This window comes from Alligator sinensis, unplaced genomic scaffold (genome assembly GCF_000455745.1).
Source record: "Alligator sinensis unplaced genomic scaffold, ASM45574v1 scaffold1261_1, whole genome shotgun sequence".
NCBI classification, from domain to species: Eukaryota; Metazoa; Chordata; order Crocodylia; family Alligatoridae; genus Alligator; species Alligator sinensis.
This window is the reverse complement of record NW_005842789.1, coordinates 588875-591194: the sequence shown is the minus strand read 5'-3', so window position 1 is coordinate 591194 and position 2320 is coordinate 588875. Positions and strand designations below refer to the sequence as shown.

Here is a 2320-nt window from a genome sequence, read left to right as displayed (position 1 = left end):
ATCGCTGTCCAGCACAGAGGGGAGAGAGTTGTTGCCTTCAAGAGCATACACGCCTGACATGTGCAGGGTGGGAGTGGAAGCAGAGGCACAGAGCGGGCCAGGGACTTCCCCAGGGTCAGTGGTAGAGCTGAAAAGAGAACACGTGTGTACTGAGCTCCCACCCCACTTAACCATCAACCCACTGAGCCGCACACCGTACTTCTCACAAAACGTCTGCTGCTGGTCTCTGCTCCACCTTCCACCAAGCGTCACAGTAATGCCCACTGCTGCAGCCCTGCCTGCTCACACCCTCTTCACCCCTCTTTCCAGCTACATTTTGTTCCACCATTTGTCCTGGTCTTGCTGCTGTGCTCCATAGGGTAGAGCCTGGGTCTATGCTGCTCCCAGTGTGTGTGCATCTGGTGCTGTACAAATACTTAAATACTAAATGCTCAGTTGAGGGTTCCCTCCTCCACACACTGGCCTCTCACCAGTGACAACTTCCATGGCTTTATCAGCCTGGAGGCACCAGTTTACATTAGCACTTGCTTACCACACACCTCCAAATTATGGGGGTGATCCATTAGTGTCCATGTGCAGGGAAGCAAAGGGCTCTGCTCAGGCTTATACCACACACCACAGTTTGGTGGCCAAAACCCAGGAGCCTGTCTCTAGGCTTTGTGCCCCCTGCCTCCAGCTACCCTTCTGTTAATCCAAAGGGAGAAAGATCTCAGCAGTGAACTGGGCAGAGAGGTGTTTTAGGGCTTGAGGTGAGATTTGTCACTCCCAAGTCCCCCAAATTTGGCCTGGGAGTGATAAGGGGGAGAGTTTCCTCTGTTCCACCCTCGCTGATTCCACCTATCAGCCTGTCCTCACCCATACTTCCCGGCCTTTCTGCTGCTCTGCTGAAAGATATGCTGTGCCTGGCTATGGTGCGATGCTCCTTAGCACAGCCAGCACGAATCCACTCCCATTAAGCTGGGGTATGGCGAGGAGAGCTGCCTAGGGTACTGTGATTCCTTTGTTCCTCTTATATTAACATCCATGCAAGGCAAGCTGGTCCCCAGGGGCTGGTGATATGACAAGGAGGGAAGGGGGGTGCGTGGACGGGGCAAGGTAATTTATTCACTCGGAGCAGTTGGAGTCTCTAGCTGCTTTCGAGTAGGAGTGCTACTCGCCATCCTCACCCGGCTTCTGCTCAAGGGAGCCAGGATTTGCTATGCAGGATTAGATCGTAGGTCTGATGAGCCTGCTGACCTGCCCGTGGCTGTGGCTCATGTCTGATTCAGAAGGGGAGCCCCTGCCCCCATCCTTGCCTCTCCTTCACAGACCCAGCTGATTTGCAATATGGTGCATCTAAGAGGTATGGGGTTCTAAGAAAATTCTTCCTTGACCCCACTGCAGTCACTCTGGTACACCCCACAGCATTAGATCAGACCCCATCTCCCCTGGGGGCTGGAGTGGGCCCAAAGCTGGTGAAAACTCCTTCCTAATGCAGGCAGCTTGACTTGAGTGAGCTGTAGTGATGCTTCTGCCCAACAACCCCCTAGCCATGGACAGGGATGATTGTGCTGTTTTACTGAGACAGGAACAGCAGCAATCAAATGCAAGCAGAGCAGTACAGCAAAGGCTGATGGCCCAGCACAGCTCAGGGGAGGATTAGTGGCAGCTCGAAGAGCAGGGATCTAATCTGAAGCATGTTCAGTGTCTTTGGAGGTTGCCGCCTTGAGCCTAGCCCTGCTTGAGAGAGGGCGGGAGTTGTTCTTGCTGGGCTCCCAACCGCTGTCCTAATGGGCAGGCCTCTATAATAGAAAGCCCTAGCAGGGCAGTGGGCACCGGAGATGATCAGGAAGGAACAGCCTGAGCCTCTCATAAGAGTCGTGGGTCAGATGGGGACAGAGCTGATTTGGGAGGCAGTGGTGGATGAGGCAGAGTGCTTGGGGGGGAGGGAGGAGGGGGAGTTGTCCTAGCTCTGTCCCCAGGCTCTGTTTCCTGGAGCTGGCGATGCAGTTGTCTGGGCAAATGCTGGCACTGTGGGCACTGGGGTAATTGTTCTGCTCATGGACCAGACAGAAAGTGGGATGGGGGAGAGAGAAAGAGAGCAGGGTTGGGAGTTCCCCTTCTCTGTCCATTCCCCCCTGCCAGCTACCTTGTGGGTGAGCCCAGCTCCCCAGCTCTGCCTTGCTTCCTTTCCAATCACGGCACCCTTCCTTTGATGGTTCACTCTCTGTTTCACAACTTGGGAAACTGATGCATAAACTAGAGCAGGTGACTCAGGCCTGTGTCACCTGGCAGATCCAGCAAGGAAACCCAGGTGTCCTGAGATTACCCACTAGACAGT

The 2320-nt window shown here is 54.4% G+C and overlaps 1 protein-coding gene across 4 annotated transcripts in view; it reads left to right on the top strand.

The window, feature by feature from the left end:
• ARHGAP23 (Rho GTPase activating protein 23) overlaps positions 1-2320 on the top strand; it is a 145322-nt gene that overhangs the window by 56799 nt on the left and 86203 nt on the right. The window lies entirely within an intron of this gene.